Source organism: Triturus cristatus, chromosome 12, assembly GCF_964204655.1.
Source record: "Triturus cristatus chromosome 12, aTriCri1.1, whole genome shotgun sequence".
In the NCBI taxonomy this organism is placed as follows: Eukaryota; Metazoa; Chordata; class Amphibia; order Caudata; family Salamandridae; genus Triturus; species Triturus cristatus.
In genome coordinates, this window is record NC_140595.1 from 809,652,012 (window position 1) to 809,670,258 (window position 18,247).

The following is an 18,247-nucleotide window of genomic DNA, read 5'->3' on the forward strand; positions in this document are numbered from 1 at the left end:
AGGAGGGTCCGTCAGTCACCTGGTAGGTGGCCTTGGCCCAGGATGTAGGGCTGTATGAGGAGGGTCTGTCAATCACTTGGAGGGTGGCCTGGCCCAGGATGTGGGAGGGTATGAGGAAGGTATGTCACTCACCTGGTAGGTGGGTGTGGGCTCCAGGAGTGGCACACCTGTCACCTGTTTGTTGGCTTGTTCTCCAGCTGTGGGATTGTATGGGGAGGGTCTGTCAGTGACCTGGTAGGTGGGTGTGGGATCCAGGTGTGGCATTGTATGAGGAGGGTCTGTCAGTCACCTGGTAGGTGGGTGTGGGATCCAGGTGTGGCATTGTATGAGGAGGGTCTGTCAGTCACCTGGTAGGTGGGTGTGGACTCCAGGGGTAGAACTGTATGAGGAGGGTCTGTCAGTGACCTGGTAGGTGGACTTTGTATCCAGGTGTGGGACTGTATGAGGCGGGTCTGTCAGTCACCTGGTAGGTGGACTTTGTCTCCAGGTGTGGTACTGTATGAGGAGGGTCTGTCAGTCACCTGGTAGGTGCACTTTGTCTCCAGGTGTGGTACTGTATGAGGAGGGTCTGTCAGTCACCTGGTAGGTGCACTTTGTCTCCAGGTGTGGGACTGTATGAGGAGGGTCTGTCAGTCACCTGGTAGGTGGACTTTGTCTCCAGGTGTGGGACTGCATGAGGAGGATCTGTCAGTCACCTGTTAAAGGGGTGTGGGCTACAGGTGTGGGACTGTATGAGGAACCTGTTCATCCTTTTGTGAACTCGGACTACAACTACCAGAATGCAACGAAAGAACCTGGTCTGAATGTGCCACTCGAGGGTTCAGGGCAGGTGAGCCTAGAGTTCAGGGTTGCTCTGACAATCACCTGGCAGGAGGGTCTACCCTAGCCTCTGCACTGTTGGGATACATGGGGGGGTGTCAGTCTTTAAGGTCACCCAGTATGTTGGCTTTGGCTCCAGGAGAAGGCTGTCAATTATATTGCGGGCAGGCTTTAGCTCCAAGTGAGGGCTGTCAGTCAGGTAGGAGGTGGACCTGGGACTAGGTGAGTCTGCCCATCACACAGGTGGGCCTTGTCTCCAGGGGCGGGCTGTCAATCAGCTGGAAGGCGAGCTTTGGCTCCAAGTGAGGGCTGTCAGTCAGGTAGGACTGGAGGCGGGCCTTTGGCTCCAAGTGAGGGCTGTCACTCAGGTCGGAGGCGGATCTGGGACTAGGCGAGGCTGTCCATCACACAGGTGGGCCTTGTCTCCAGGGGCGGGCTGTCCGTCACCCCGCAGGCGGGCTCGGGTCCAGGTGGGGCTTATAAGGGCCGTATGGGCGGCAGTTCAAATGGCCTACCTGCAACATTATAGTACGTTAAACACAATATGTGTTTCTTCAGCACAAATTCTGATCTTGCACATTTGAAGGTGTTCTCTTATGTGATAATGCAAAAAAGGAGATTTGCTGATTTCAAATATTGACCTAAGGCTTCCTATTTGCACAGCGCGTCCTCAGCTCACATGTTCCAGGCTCCAGTGATGCTGAAGCCATTTTCAGAGCAAGCGCACAAGTGATAATGTGCGAAAATCTGGTTTGCGCAAATAATGTATCATTTCCACATCACCAAGAAAAGTGTCTCGATTATTTTTGATCATATCAAAATCTTTTTTTCCATCACACTTCAGATTTTCAAATAAAAAGTGGGTCATTTGTGCTGTCCTTGTAGCTGATATATTTTGAAATATGTCTCCAGTTCACCCAGCCATGCGGCTGAAAGTAAACACAGGGGAGCTTGAAGCATTGTTCCTTCCAGCTTCATTGCTTCCTGAACTCATGCATTTTAAAATACTCTTATATGTGCTAATGAAGTTATTAGCACATAAGAAAGCGCATTGAAATATGCTTCGGATGGGCATTGTGTAACTATTGTCGGCAGTGTCGCATTTGTGCTGAAAGGAATTGTGAAAGAAATACTGTATATTTTGCTTTTAAATAACAAGTTACTTACCTTCGGTAACACCTTATCTGGTAGAGGCTCTATCTAGCTGCCGATTGCTTACCTTAGAATTATCGTTGTACGTCAGACTGGATCTGCAAATTTCTCGTGAGCAGTACCCCCTGCGTGCCTGTAGGTGGTGCTGTTCGGCTCCACGTGGCGTCACCCATGCCAGAGGTGGCATATGCTGGGCCTATGTAGGCGCCACCCCAGCGCTCTGACGTCAGTTTCTTTTCACAAATGTCCACGCCAGGAGCACAGAGACACAAAGAACACTTACCACTGGTGTGGAAAATTAGGGCACTGAAAGGGGGAAACTCTCTCCCTAGAAATCCGTTCACAGAGTGGGGCGAATGATGGGTGGGTTGGTAAGGAATCTGCAGCTAGATAGAGTCTCTACGAGATAAGGCGTTCTCTAAGGTAAGTAACTTGTTCATCTGATGGAGACTTCTAGCCGCTGATTCCTTCTCTTAGGATAGAATCCCAAGCAATACCTCCCTGGGTGTGGGTCAGTAAAACTATTTCACACTAAAACTTCCTTCAGGACAGAAAGGGCAAAGTGCCCGTCCCAGTGCACCTGACGGTCCATGCAGTAGTGCTTTGTGAATAAGTGCAGAGAGGTCCGTGCTGCTGCCTGGCAGATGTCCAGGACCGGGACTCCACGTGCCAATGCAGTGGTCACAGCCTTGGCTCTGGTGGAATGAGCACACTAGCCCTCGGGGGCTGCTTCTCAGCCAATGCGTGACAGGTTTTAATACAGAGCACGATCAACAGGGAGATGGGGCACTTCTGCACAGCCTTTCCCTTCCTTGCTCTGACACACCCCATGAAGAGTTGGTCATCGACGGGAACTCTTTTGTGTGGTCAAGGTAGAAAGACAAGGCTCTTTTTGGTCAATCACAAAACAATAAATATTCAAAACACGGGTATATATAGAAAAAGGTTTTATCTTTTGAAATTTATCAAGGGTACTACACAGTTATACAAACAATGTAACAAGAGGAAAATAAATACAATTGTATAATCCTTCAATGTCGCTATTGTAAACACTTCTTCTCATTGTACATTATGTTCCAGAAGAGAGTGTGAATGTCGACGTTTCAGTCTCTATGCATTTGTCCATGAGACCATCTTCAGGACTATCATAAATTTAAACAGTTTACCCCTGAATGGTGTTTCCAAAGATTCAAGAATTATAGAATACAATTGATACGTATATGTCAAATCGATCGTCGTTCTGTAGCTCTACTTTGTTTAAGGTGAATAATCGTCAAAAGATACAGGCAAGTGAACTCTGGTGCTTTTTGGACGGTGTAATTAAATTTCCAGTCCCCAGCAACTTCTCAATTGAAGAAGTTTATTCTGTTAAGTTTTGTAGCGCAGCGAAAATTCGGCAGTCTGCAGTCGGATTAGTATCGATACTAATCCGACTGCAGACTGCCGATTGGTTCATGGGTTCTTGTCCTCACAAGGAACAAAAATATTTCTTAGTTAAAATACATTTGAATGATATCTCTCTGGCGAGTTTATCAATAATTCTTGCAGTTAAAAATATATATCAAAAGCAATAGAACAGAGTATTCCAAATAAGTCCCTTGAAGGCGCCTTTTACCCGTTCATTTGATTTGCCCAAGCCCTCAAGGGTAGATTGGGTTTCCCATTATATTCAATTACTTTTTGAGGCCAGGCGGTGAAACCGCTCCTCTTCTTTAGAGGGATGCGGCCGAGCATAAAACGTAGGCAGGGTGATGGACTGGCCTATATGAAAAGGAGTGACCGCTTTCTGCAGAAAAGAAGCTCTAGTGCGAAGAACCAGCTTGTCTGCGTAGATAGTCAGATAAGGAGGATTGGATGACAAAGCCCGAAGCTCACTGACCCTCTGGGCAGTTATTGGTACCAGGAAAACTGTCTTAATGGTAAGGACCCTGGGAGGACACTTGTGCAAGGGCTCAAAAGGAGTGCACGTCAAGAATGTCCGGACTAGATTAAGGTCCCATTGAGGCGTGATGAAGGAGGAACGAGGAAATATATTGTGCAAACCTTTTAAGAACCTATGTACAATATGGGATTTGAAGAGGGATTGCTGGTCAGGCAATCGTAGAAAGGCTCAAATAGCAGAAAGATAACCCTTTAAGGTGCCCAGAGCAGAGCCCTGCTGGGCAAGGGAAAGAATAAAGAGAAGGACCTGAGAGAGGGAAGCAGAAAGAGGGTCGATCGGTTTCTCTGCACACCAGGCCGCAAACTTGCTCCATAGGCAGGCGTGTACCGTTTTGCTGGAGGGACACCTGGTTGCCAAGATAACTTCACAGACTTTGGGCGGCAGGTCAAAAACTGTCAACTGTTGTCACTCAATCTCTACACAAGAAGACAGAGTTGATAGTTTCGGGTGGAGAATACTCTCATGCTGATCCTTCCAAAGAGGCAGCCTGATCGGAGGACTGAGGCCATGCTACGCAGCTCGGGATACCAAACTCTCTGAGCCCGGTCCGGTGCCACAAGAATAACTTGGGCCCAGTCGTTCCTGGCCTTCTTGAGAAATCAGTCCAAGAGTGGGATGGGTGTAAAGGCGTACAGGAGGCCTGAGCTCCACTCAAGATGAAAAGCGTCTCAGAGCAACAACTGCCTTGGAAACTCCAGCGCACAGAACTGCTGACATTGCGCGTTCTCTTTGGTGGCGAGCAGATCTAACCAAGGTTCTCCCACTGCAAAAACAGACCTCGTACCACCTCCAGATGGAGATGCCATTCGTGATCTTCTACAAAAATAAGCAACAATATCTCAACTGGTATCATTAGGGGAGTCAATTAAATAAGTACGTGCAATGCATTACAAGGAAGGAAAAAGGGAGACTGATGATACATTTTTGAAATGTGCACATGGCATCATATAATTAAAGTAAAGATTTAGAAACGGTACAGTTGTAGCAGCTCTGTAGGCATAGAATGCATAGGCAGCCCGAATTGGACTTGGAGCACAAATGTGCTCATGACACATACAAGTGGCAACGCAAGTGACAATGTGAAATCAGCGACAGGTGCAAAGTGACACAATGTGAAATATGTACAGAGGACTTAGTGGTTCAACAGGAACGATTTACAATGATTGGATAGGAAATGACTGAACGATTTAATTGAACCACAAGAGGTTTTGCGCCGTAAGTTGCACTGAGGAGTTGACGACGTTTCGATCCTAGAGATTCAGGATCATCTTCAGGACCGGGTTGCCGAATGGGCAGTGCTGAGGGTTTGGCTAGGTAGGATGAGCCTGGTTGAGGGGAGGTCCAGAGGTGGCGTAGCGAACAACGTCTGCGTGAGGGCGGGCCGGAGGCTGAAAGGGACACGGTCCCATGTCCACGGTATGGCGAAGGGAGTCAATCCAGACGTGATGGCAGCAGATAGGGGGAAGCGTGTTGAGAGGAGGTTCCAAGTGATTCAGGAAGCCCTTTGGGATGAAGAATGGATGCCACAGGGTCAGAGCTAGAAACCTCTGGGCTGGAACCCGTAATTGGGGATCGGCGCGAAAGGCACTGGAGACGTGTGACTCAGGAGCCTCTGCGTAGCCAATTAATTGGTGCGGGAAGGGGAGATCAGTAGATATGGAGTGAATCCGTCGGGGATGAGGATGCTCCGATCAGCGTCGAACCGCCACATTCGTGATCTTCTAGGCATCTTCAGCTGAGTTTGTCCGCCCTGGCGTTGAGAGAGCCTGCCAGGTATTGAACGACCAGGGAAATGCCCTGATGTTCCAGTCATGTCCGGAGACACAGGGCCTCTTGACCAAGGTTCCAAGACCCCACCTGCCATGTTTGTTGCAGTACCACATGCAGGTGGTGTCGTCTGTGAATACTTGTACTACCCTTCCCTTATTGGAGGGTAAAAAGTCTTTTAATGCCAGCCGGATCACCCGGAGCTTCAGAAGTTTGATGTGGAGTCCGGATTCCACCGGAGACCAGAGGCCTCTAATCTCCACCTCTCCCAGATGTCCACCCATTCCAGGAGTGATGCATCTGTCACCACTGGGAGACCTGGTTGGGGAAGGGAGAGGGGTCTCCGCTGACCCAGTTGTGGTTTGTTAACCATCAGTGCAGATCAATTGCTGTTCCCTCCAAGATCCGTACAATGTCGGCAGTGGCGGCTGGTGACATTTGAAGGTGGAGAGGCGTAAAATGTCCTCACGAGGGCCCTACGGCGCGCGAGCCCAACCGTTATAGGGGGTGGTTTGGGGAGTTCTACCCACGAAGAAAATTGTGTAAAAAGAGTGGGCAAATGGTGCACTTTCAAGCTAATTTGAGAAAGCAAGAAGGTTGATAAGGCAGTTGTATAGTTATGACTTCAATAAAGAGATTTTATATGAAAATGACGTAGGTAGCTGCTTATTCAGTATAACCACAGTTCACCTCCCTGGTTATTGACACAACCGCTTGCGCTACCATGCTCCACACATCCAAGACATAAAGCATGGCATGTCATATACAGTAAGCGTGACCTTCTTGTGATGGAGCGAGGCTGAGCATTCAGTGCACAGAGTAAGAAGCTTTTTTTCAATAGTGCCCTCAACAGTGCTGTTGTGCTTCCGCCAACCCAATGCAGCACTCCCTGCCAATCCTTATACCACTCATCACGTGGCAATGTAGGCCGGCGACAGACAATGCCCAGGAGCCAAAAAATAAGTAAGAAGATGAGTGACAGCAATGAAAGTAAACGGGACCTGCACACCTTGAGTCGCTGCACATAAATCCAGAGATGGGACTGGAAGGGGAAGATAGCAGATGTGGATGGAACAGCCGCCAACACATATAATGCTGTGAATGTGCTGGCACCGTGTCTGCTACCCCTACAACATGGCACACCCCCACTGGTACCGACCTCTGAACACACAAAAGAACAACCAATCTCACACACACACCGGCAAACACACATGCCAATCAAGCATATTAACCACGTGCACACCATTGATGACCCCAATCTAACAACCACCAGACTCTGGTCTACGATGCAATCCGGAAGACCAGCGCGTGAAGGTGGCTGAACTACAACCTCCCCGAGGGGCGCACTAATGGCGATATAGCGCTAGACAATAAAACCAGACAACAAGGGTGGCGTAACTGGACTCCAGCCCTTCCCGCAGGAAAGGTCGGATACACCAACAGTTCTAAATGTGCCATCTCACTGCCAACCTCCAGAGCACAACACGCAGCGCTCCATGCAGTGCCACCCTCACAGGTCTCTTTAGCCATAGCGCTATCACACCGCAACCTCTGGTTTCCTAGTCACTGAGCGGGTGCCGCCCTATCAAGGGGGCATGGTGCCCCCCCTCCCCCCCCCACCCCCAAAGCAGGTTTTAAAACTATTTCTGCAAACAGAAAGAGAGTTTTTTTAAAGCTCTTCAGGGGAGTGGAAGTCTTTTCAATATATCAGTGTTTCTAAAAGAGATAAACTTGGAAGAACTCTGAAGTCTCAAGAGGGACATTATTAGAGATTTCAATCGGAAAACAAGAAGCGGGGCTAGGGAGAAACAGACATTGTGATAAGAGAGAAAGTGCACGAGAGGAGATTGTGCCCTGAAGCAGAATGTGCGCAGAGCTGGTCACTTTCACTCGTCCGCACATACATTGTAATGCATGCATCCTTTTGTCTTCACTGGGAAACGTTCCCTGAGGAGAAGCGGATGAGTGTGGATAGGTGGACAAGTTACAGCGCTGTAATCCTTGTTTCCCCACTTGACTAAACTGCGTGATCCTGGTCAGATCATTTTGATTTCCCGTGCACTGGATACTTTAAAGTGCATGAGTGTACAGGGGCTATTCAGATCGTGCCGCGGTCTATGCAATAAAATGATTAAATCTCACACACGCGCCTCAAATAAAAAAAGTAATCTGGTTCTTTAACTGAAACGCGGTGGATTGTGCTGGGCTTTTCATGCAGCTCCACATGAACACCTTCAAGCTGTGTGTAATGCAAAATAAATCTACAGCGTGGCTGTCAGCTACAGTTCGAATTAACATATTTTCAGCAAACATATGAAAAGTCTGGGCTGGCGGTATTGGGCGTCCTGAGAGAGGAGGTCTGCATGTTTTAATGCGAGCGGTAATCACATCATGGCTCCGGGTAAATCGCCCCTTTGCCGGCCATCTTCAAATGACTATTACGTAATTTACGGGCTAAAAGAGGCTTGTCCTGGGACAGTTTGGTGCAATGAAGGTGTTAAAATTGCAGCTCTTGGGTTTCTCATGAAAGGGTGGTCTGAGGACTCGGGCGGCTTGCTATTTTAAAATCAGAGAAAAGAGCCGCGACTGACTGACTGCAGGTGCATGAAAAGCGGCGCTGGGCTGTGCATGAAAAGCGGTGCTGGGCTGTGCATGAAAAGCGGCGCTGGGCTGTGCATGAAAAGCGGCGCTGGGCTGTGCATGAAAAGCGGCGCAGGGCTGTGCGTGAAAAGCGGCGCTGGGCTGTGCATGAAAAGCTGTGCTGGGCTGTGCATGAAAAGCGGCGCTGGGCTGTGCATGAAAAGCAGCGCTGAGCTGTGCATGAAAAGCGGCGCTGGGCTGTCCATGAAAAGCGGCGCTGGGCTGTGCGTGAAAAGCGGCGCTGAGCTGTGCATGAAAAGCAGCACTGAGCTGTGCATGAAAAGCAGCACTGAGCTGTGCATGAACAGCGGTGCTGGGCTGTGCATTAAAAGCGGCGCTGGGCTGTGCATGAAAAGCGGCTCTGGCCTGTGCATGAAAAGCGGCGCTGGGTTGTGCATGAAAAGCGGCACTGAGCTGTGCATGAAAAGCGGCGCTGGGCTGTGCATGAAAAGCGGCGTTGAGCTGTGCATGAAAAGCGGCGCTGGGCTGTGAAAAGCGGCGCTGGGCTGTGCATGAAAAGCGGCGCTGGGCTATGCATGAAAAGCGGCGCTGGCGGCATTGGGCTGTGAAAAGCGGCGCTGGGCTCTGCATGAAAAGCGGCGCTGGGCTGTGCAAAGCGGCCCTGGGCTGTGCATGAAAATCGGCGATGGGCTGTGCATGAAAAGCGGCGCTGGGCTATGCATGAAAAGCGGCGCTGGGCTGTGCATGAAAAGCGGCGCTGGGCTGTGCATGAAAAGGGGCGCTGGGCTCTGCATGAAAAGCAGTGCTGGGCTGTGCGTGAAAAGCGGCGCTGGGCTGTGCATGAAAAGCGGCGCTGGGCTGTGCGCCGATGGAGTGAAGTTCATCACTAGAGGTCAGAACAGCACGGCAACAACTGAACCCAAGTCCAAAATAAAAGCTTCATATATGTCAACGTTTTAAAAAAAAAGTTTCCGTTGAAACAACAAATTATCTTCTAATCCACACAAATGATGTCGCCAGCTCCCACATTCTTCCAGATGCAGAAGGCCCAAAAATGCTTATCAAGTCAGTGTGCGGTATCTGCAAGCACGTTTAATTCTGGGACCAAAAACATGTCCGTTCCAGTGAGAATGAGAAACGAAGTGAGAAAATATTCTCATGATTGTTTGTAGACAGAAAATATCCTTAAAGCGCGTGGCTGCGCGCGGCATAATCCGGAGTCTATCTAGAGAAACGAGTGGCTCTTTTTTATTATAGGTCACTCCAGCTGTAACAACATTTGGAAGCTGTGACCAGTAGGCACCAAGAGGCCTCATGGATGGAAAATGAAAGTGCCGCCGTGGGAGAGGCCTTCAAGAGCCCCTTCACAGCCTCACCGGCCCCGTTGCTGGCCCCGCTGGACACGGAGTACAGAGCCAGGACCCCGCGCAGCACGAGGTTGTGCGCACCTCTCTGCGAACCAGGGAATCGTGCACTTCTTTACATAAATAACAAACAAAAGTACTCACCGACGACGTTGGTTCATCCGGTTGGAGTTTTCGGAATCTGCAGTCCACTCAGTACCCCCAGGGGCACCCCGCTGTCCCCCCTCCCCCATAATAGGTTACCCAAATGACACACACAAGACAGTTGGTGTTGGGTAACAATGCTGCAGGTTTATTACATAATTCCAGTATATGTAATGGGTGGGTTATCTTACGGGCGATCCAAGGGCAGGCAACCAACTGGGTCGCCTGCCCGCCTGATGAGCCGGGCAGCGCAGGAGCGATGCCCGCCGTTGCTGCCCTCCGGTGATTCTTTCTACGATCACGTGCCGTTGGTAATTCTACTCACGCCCCCCCTCTCGGGGCGGAGCGTCGCATAGCAAACCCCCGGTTGTTCAGGCCGACAACCGCCCGCAGGACTAGCGGGGCGCCGACACGGCTTCCGGGACCTCCCTTGAGGCTCCTCGGTTTTGGCTCAGGCACCCCCTATGGTGCCGCGCAGAGGTACCCTTTGTACCGGCCTGCTTCCAGATCGCCCTGTAACTCCGCCTGCAATGAAAAAAGAAAACATTACAACGCTCAGAAAACCCCCCACTCAACGCCTACGCCGGGTAAGCGGTAGGGAGGGAAAAGACGAAGCGGGCAACAAAGAGGTCGCCAGGAGGGTGGGGGAAGGCTAAACAGCCTCCCCCTCACCCCAGGGCCAGGAAGTGACACGCATTGCGCGTCACTTCCGGCCATCCCGAGGAGGGGGGCATCCGGTCTGCGTCCCCGCCCCCCCCCAGTGGGGAGGGGTGGGGAGGGGTGACCGGTGCCCCGGTGGCACTAGGGCGCCGACCGCCGATTGGCCCCCTGCGGGGGCCGCGGTCAGCGGCATAGTACCCCCAGGGGCACCCCGCTGTCCCCCCTCCCCCATAATAGGTTACCCAAATGACACACACAAGACAGTTGGTGTTGGGTAACAATGCTGCAGGTTTATTACATAATTCCAGTATATGTAATGGGTGGGTTATCTTACGGGCGATCCAAGGGCAGGCAACCAACTGGGTCGCCTGCCCGCCTGATGAGCCGGGCAGCGTGGGAGCGATGCCCGCCGTTGCTGCCCTCCGGTGATTCTTTCTACGATCACGTGCCGTTGGTAATTCTACTCACGCCCCCCCCCTCTCAGGGCGGAGCGTCGCATAGCAAACCCCGGTTGTAAATAGCCTCCCTCTCACCCCAGGGCCAGGAAGGGACACACATTGCGCGTCACTTCCGGCCATCCCGAGGAGGGGGGCTCCGGTCTGCGTCCCCGCCCCCCCCCCAGTGGGAAGGGGTGGGGAGGGGTGACCAGTGCCCCAGGGGCACTAGGGCGCCGACCGCCGATTGGCCCCCTGCGGGGGCCGCGGTCAGCGGCATAGTTCACAGAAGAAACGCACGGAGCCTGAAGTGAGGAGCCACCAAAATTAACCAATCATGGAGCTGCTCTCAGCATGAGAGTAGCTCCATGATGCGCGCCTCTACGACTATACGAACGTCATCATGGTCAGGTCAGGTGGTTTTTAATAAATTGTAATGTGTGTCACTCAGGCCCTGCTGCCTAAATGAAATTGAAATCGGCGGGTCAGCACTGCTCCGAGCGGCCGCCCTAAATATAGTGCCGCCTGGGGCGGTCCGCCCCCACCGCCCCCCCCCCAGCTACGCGCCTGATGATCGGTCGGAGCAGGTTCACACAGCACTCCTTTTCGAATAGGAGCCTGTGCCTACAGTCCACCTTCTTTCAATCAGTTAATGCATAGCTGCGGGTTGAAGTGCACATGTCGGACCAGCTGCCCAATCTGACATGCGCACTTTAGGCTTTAGTGCAGTAATTCCTGCTGCCAATCAGCAGTAGAAATGGCCCCACCCCCAAGATGAGACAGTGAGTGAGGGTTAATAAATCAAATTGCTGCACTCACAGCAGGTGGGGCGACGCTCCTCCGCCCAGCAGGGGTAACCGCAGCTGAATGTCGGCGAGATTCCCCTGATGCTGCACCTACTGGAACTTCAGGTCCCACTGTAAAGCCTGCATATGCCAGCTGGCATGTGTCACAAGCAGGATGTGCAAGGCCATGAGTCCCAGCAGCCTCAGAGTCAGTCTCACCGAAATCCATGATAGAGGCTGAAACATCAGTATAATAGCATCAATATCCTGCACTTGCTGGTCGGGAGGAACCAGTTCTCAAGCAGGATGTCTGTCAGGGCCTCATTAAACGAGAGAAGCAGTTCTGAGTGGGATACTCCCAGCTGAAGCACCTCCGTAAAGACATTTGTCTTGACTGCCACTGAGGGCAGGCTAAGGTCCAAGACCTTCACCGCCCTCCTCACCACCATTGCAAACGTTGCTCCCACCTCCGTAGCCACGTAGTGGTAGAAAGTATGCAAGTATCTAAAGAAGTGTCCGGTCACCTGGCCTCCACTAAGTCGTCACGCCAGTCCATTTGTGGATCTAAAGGCTGGTATTCCTCGGGTCCAGCGTCCCCTTCCAATACTCCCTGAGTCCTAGTCCATAGGAATAGGGCTCAGGCTCCGACATGGCTCCGGTCGGCGCGAGAGTCGGCATCAGACGACATCCCCCCGGCTCTGCGTTGGAGTCGGAGAGCAATTTGTTCTGGCAGCACCGGGAGCGTTGATATCAGGATCAGCACTGGGGAAGGTTGAGGTGGTACGACTGGCACCGGTCCAGAGCCATCTGTGGACCCATGGAGCCCAACTGGTGCCAGGGCTGGAGCAGCTAGCATGGAAACAGTAGGGCCCCTCCTGAACCCGTGGGTCCTAATGGCACACCGGCGGGAAGAGGCAGCTCAAATATGCGGCACATGACCTCATAAAACTCATGGAGTTGAGTGGAGGTCGCTCCAGCTCCCTGAAACTCGGAAAAGAGAGAAGCCGACCCAGGAGCGGGCTCAACCGCGGAGCCAGGCCGACAGATGAGGTGAAGTCCAAGACCTCTTCGACTTCTTTCCCTTTTTCATGCAGTGGGACTTACCAGAGGGACCTGAAGACTTGCTCTCGACCGCAATCGAACCCATTGTGGCGTCGCACATCGAGCTGCCAGACGCTTGAGGGACTGCTCCCTTAAGGCCTTCGGATTCATCGCACAGCAGTCAATACAGGTCTTCACGTCATGGTGGCGCTCGAGGCAACAGAAGCAAGCAAGGTGTGTGTCCGTCACCAACATGGAGTGGTGACAGGCGCCACAGGTCTTGAAGCAGGCCTTCCTAGAGGACATTCCTGCCACACCGGGAGATAAACTCTTAAAAAGACTTTAACAAAAGTAAAAAAAAATGATAGTCAAAAAGTAACTAGGGGTAGCTCTCTTCGAATCTGTGCTTTCTGGTGCAGAAAGAAAAGAACGGACACCAGCGTGCTGGGGTAGCACCTATATAAGCACCGCACATGTCACTTCTGTCATGGGCTATGCCACGCAAAGCCGAATGATGCCACCTACTTGTGCGCAGGGGTACTGCTCACATAAGATTTTTGGTTCAAGTCTGAAGCCTGGGGATAATTCTAAGGTAAGGAATCGGCAGCTAGATAGCTCTATCAGATTGAAGTTATTTAAAATAGCAACTTCCTGTAAAAGCAAAATGACTGAAAAATGTACAGTTCAAAATTCCCTACCTCAGTGGCTAACACCACACATGGGTCACTAGAGGTGGGCGAGTCACTGATAGCTCGGGCTAGATGCCTGGCTCTGGCTTAGCTTGAGGTCCTCTTGGACATTTGAGCCCAAAACGAGCCTTGCCTTCATGTGCCTTTGCCTGCCACCGATATAACATCATGTGCCAAGAAGGAAAGACAAATTATTAATTTGTGATGTAAAACAGGAAAATTAGATAGCTATCTTGTGGCTGGCTTGTACAATGTAAAACAAGAAAACCAGGGACCAATCCCGGCTTCTTTGCTTGACTAAATTGTGTGATCCTGGGTGAATATGTTATTTCACTGACCCTCCTGTTTTCATTAGCACATGAGAGAGCACATTCAAATGCATGACATCAGGATGGGTGCTCTACAAAAACATCTTGGGTTTGATTGATTTAATACACCATAAAGTTGCCATAAAGCTAAAAGAAAATCTAGGACAAAATGTAGGGTACAAATAACAACAGACTTACCTTTTACCTTCTACTTAAACGAGTGGCTCTATGAAATAAATGAAGAATTGAATAAAGTTAATATAAACATCAACGTATTTATAGAGTAGTTGTTATATGGTGTGCTTACGGAGTATGTAGTGATGTGTATTTAACAATGTATATATGGGCGAAGGACTTTCGTAGGTGAGGTGGAAGAGGCAAATACTCGGGGTGCGCGAAAATCACGTAATTTTCATAATTACGCAAGATTTTGGAAATATTACGTGTAAATATGCAAAATGCAAATTGGCATTTGGTGCTGTATTTTAGCTTGAAATGCAAGGACGCATTTTGTGCAAAAATATATCGCAGAAAATGTACGTGCCACAAACAGCAGCTGCTTGCATGTTGATGGCTTATGCTTCTCCGATGTGCTTGCGCTAAATGTTTGCCACGATTGGCGGTAATCATGAGATGTGGCGTAATAGCATAATTTGGGGAATTTCTAGTAACAAGCACAACGCAAAATTACACAAGATCACCCCAGAATGACAGCAGTCATAGCGATTTACAAGAAACTGACACATCTGTAGAGATGCGTCAGTTTTCCGGCGCCAGCCTGCGATACACTTGCGCCACCATGGATACGCTGTATTTACAATACGGCGCACCATGGCACAAGGATTGACAGGTGTGTCAGAAATCCTGACTTATCTGTTGGCCCAAAAGTCACGCAATGCTTGAGTCATGTCGCAAGCACGATGCAACTCCAGCAATGCATGTTGAGGCCTATACTCATTGTACTGCGTCACTCCTTACGCCTGCTTCAAGCAGGCGTAAGGTTTAGACGCAGTGGCGTTCTAGAAGTGGCGCAGTGAAATCTTGTAGATTTCTCTGCGTCCCTTTTAAGAGGCTTTCCTGCATGGAAACGCCCACCCTGCATACATTATACTTGATGCAGGTATAATGTGACGCAGGGCTTTATAACGTGACGCATCTCCCAAGATGCGTCACGTTGTAAATTGGCTGCATTGTTTACGCCGCCGTTGCATCATAAAAGTGATGCAACGGCAGCTCAAAAGTGTTGCAAGGGTCTTGTAAATCTGCCCCATAGCGTTTACATACAGCGTTCACATGCATTGGCCCAGAGAGCGTGAGAACGACATGATAGTGACCTACAGATGCCCACGCATCCCTAGTGAAGGCCAATATTCGCATGGAGAGCTGCATTTAATTTTTTTATATTTGCAGCGCTTTACATGCGCACCAGTTACATTGCAGGAGGACACATTCATTTTTGGTAGGCAGGGGAAGATTAGGTGATTTGTCCAGAATCACAGGATGTGTTGAGCCGATGCCGAGACTCGCGCCTGGATCCCCAGTTCCAAAGTCGGCAGCTCCAGCCCTTAGGCATTATTGCTTCACTTTAAAAACTTGGTTTTAAGTCTGCTTCTGAAAAGATTGAGGGATTGAACCCTGCGGATTTCACAACTGATGCGTCAGTAGCTCACCTAGCCCCAGGTTTAGTGGGGGTTTTGTTGTCTTCCAGAATGTATAGGTCTGTCGATTCCATTAAAAATTTGGATTAAAACACCCACAATGCACACAAAAAACCTAGCCTGGATGAGCCACTCACGCATGGACCTGGGAAATTTGAAAGCCTGACGGGTGCCTGAGGAAAGGGTGTTCCAGAAATAGGGTGTCAACACTCAAGTTTCAAGAGGGGCTGGCACTCCCCTGAAAGGGGGTCAAGCTCAGGTGTGGAAATGTAGGTCTAGGGTCTGGCGGTCACCTGGTAGGTGGGTCTGGGCTCCAGATGTAGGTCTGTATGAGGATGGTCTGTCATCTGTGTTGGCTTGGTCTCCAGGTGTGGGACTGTATGAGGAGGGTCTGTCACCTGGTAGGTGAGTGGTGTGGGCTCCAGGGGTGGGACTGTATGAGGGGGATCTGTCACTCACCTGGTAGGTGGGTGTGGGCTCCAGGTGTAGGACTGTATGGGGAGGGTCTGTCAGCCACCTGGTAGGTGGGTGTGGGCTCCAGGTGTGGGACTGTATGAGGAGGGTCTGTCAGTCACCTGGTAGGTGGATGTGGGCTCCAGGGGTAGGACTGTATGAGGAGGGTCTGTCACTCACCTGGTAGGTGGGTGTGGGCTCCAGGTGTAGGACTGTATGGGGAGGGTCTGTCAGCCACCTGGTAGGTGGGTGTGGGCTCCAGGTGTGGGACTGTATGAGGACGGTCTGTCAGTCACCTGGTAGGTGGACTTTGTATCCAGGTGTAGGACTGTATGAGGAGGGTCTGTCACTCACCTGGTAGGTGGGTGTGGACTCCAGGTGTAGAACTGTATGGGGAGGGTCTGTCAGCCACCTGGTAGGTGGGTGTGGACTCCAGGTGTAGGACTGTATGGGGAGGGTCTGTCAGCCACCTGGTAGGTGGGTGTGGGCTCCAGGTGTGGGACTGTATGAGGACGGTCTGTCAGTCACCTGGTAGGTGGACTTTGTATCCAGGTGTAGGACTGTATGAGGAGGGTCTGTCAGTCACCTGGTAGGTGGATGTGGGCTCCAGGGGTAGGACTGTATGAGGAGGGTCTGTCACTGACCTGGTAGGTGGGTGTGGACTCCAGGGGTAGAAATGTATGAGGAGGATCTGTCAGTCACCTGGTAGGTGGACTTTGTATCCAGGTGTAGGACTGTATGAGGAGGGTCTGTCAGTCACCTGGTAGGTGGACTTTGTATCCAGGTGTAGGGCTGTATGAGGAGGATCTGTCAGTCACCTGGTAGGTGGGTGTGTGACCCAGGTGTGGGACTGTATGAGGAGGGTCTGTCAGTCACTTGGTAGGTGGACTTTGTCTCCAGGTGTGGGACTGTATGAGGAGGGTCTGTCAGTCACCTGGTAGGTGGACTTTGTATCCAGGTGTAGGACTGTATGAGGAGGGTCTGTCAGTCACCTGGTAGGTGGATGTGGGCTCCAGGGGTAGGACTGTATGAGGAGGATCTGTCAGTCACCTGGTAGGTGGGTGTGGGCTCCAGGGGTAGGACTGTATGAGGAGGGTCTGTCAGTCACCTGGTAGGTGGATGTGGGCTCCAGGGGTAGGACTGTATGAGGAGGATTTGTCAGTCACCTGGTAGGTGGGTGTGGGCCCCAGGTGTGGGACTGTATGAGGAGGGTCTGTCAGTCACTTGGTAGGAGGACTTTGTCTCCAGGTGTGGGACTGTATGAGGAGGGTCTGTCAGTCACCTGGTAGGTGGATGTGGGCTCCAGGGGTAGGACTGTATGAGGAGGGTCTGTCAGTCACCTGGTAGGTGGGTGTGGGCCCCAGGTGTGGGACTGTATGAGGAGGGTCTGTCAGTCACCTGGTAGGTGGGTGTGGGCCCCAGGTGTGGGACTGTATGAGGAGGGTCTGTCAGTCACTTGGTAGGAGGACTTTGTCTCCAGGTGTGGGACTGTATGAGGAGGGTCTGTCAGTCACCTGGTAGGTGGATGTGGGCTCCAGGGGTAGGACTGTATGAGGAGGGTCTGTCAGTCACCTGGTAGGTGGGTGTGGGCCCCAGGTGTGGGACTGTATGAGGAGGGTCTGTCAGTCACCTGGTAGGTGGATGTGGGCTCCAGGGGTAGGACTGTATGAGGAGGGTCTGTCAGTCACCTGGTAGGTGGGTGTGGGCCCCAGGTGTGGGACTGTATGAGGAGGGTCTGTCAGTCACTTGGTAGGTAGGTATGGGACTGTATGAGGAACCTGTTCATCATTTTATGAACTCGGACTACAACTACCAGAATGCAACGAAAGAACCTGGTCTGAATGTGCCACTCGAGGGTTCAGGGCAGGCGAGCCTAGAGTTCAGGGGTGCTCTGACAATCACCTGGCAGGAGGGTCTACCTCTAGCCTCTGCACTGTTGTGGGATACATGGGAGGTGTCAGTCTGTAAGATCACCCAGTATGTTGGCTTTGGCACCAGGAGAAGGCTGTCAATTAAATTGCGGGCAGGCTTTAGCTCCAAGTGAGGGTTGTCAGTCAGGTAGGAGGTGGGCCTATGTCCAGGTGAGGGCTGTCAGTCAGCTGGAAGGCGAGCTTTTGCTCAAAGTGAGGGCTGTCAGTCAGGTAGGAGGTGGGCCTGGGACTAGGTGAGGCTGTCCATCACACAGGTGGCCTTGTTTCCAGGGGCGGGCTGTCAATCAGCTGGAAGGCGGGCCATTGGCTCCAAGTGAGGGCTGTCGGTCAGGTAGGAGGCGGGCCTTTGGCTCCCAGTGAGGGCTGTCACTCAGGTCGGAGGCGGATCTGGGACTAGGCGAGGCTGTCCATCACACAGGTGGGCCTTGTCTCCAGGGGCGGGCTGTCAGTCACCCCGCAGGCGGGCTCGCGTCTAGGTGGGGCTTATAAGGGCCGTATG